Genomic DNA, 320 nt, shown 5'->3' with positions numbered 1-320 from the left:
ATATATAGAATATATATATAGAATATATATATATATAGAATATATATATATATATATATATATATAATATATATATAATATATATATATATATATATATTCTATATATATATATATATATAGAATATATATATATATATATATATAATATATATATAATATATAATATATATATATATATAGATCTTCTCCTTCAGAGGCTGGTGACAGAACCTGCACAGGCCACCTGTTGGCAGCTCTTTGCTATGTATATAATGCTAAGAATCTGCTTACATATAAAACTGCTGTTTCATATCTTAATCATTTATAATGCCTCAATAT

Source organism: Melanostigma gelatinosum, assembly GCF_949748355.1.
Source record: "Melanostigma gelatinosum genome assembly, chromosome: 14".
NCBI classification, from domain to species: Eukaryota; Metazoa; Chordata; class Actinopteri; order Perciformes; family Zoarcidae; genus Melanostigma; species Melanostigma gelatinosum.
The sequence above is the reverse complement of the archived record's forward strand: the minus strand, read 5'-3'. Positions refer to the sequence as shown.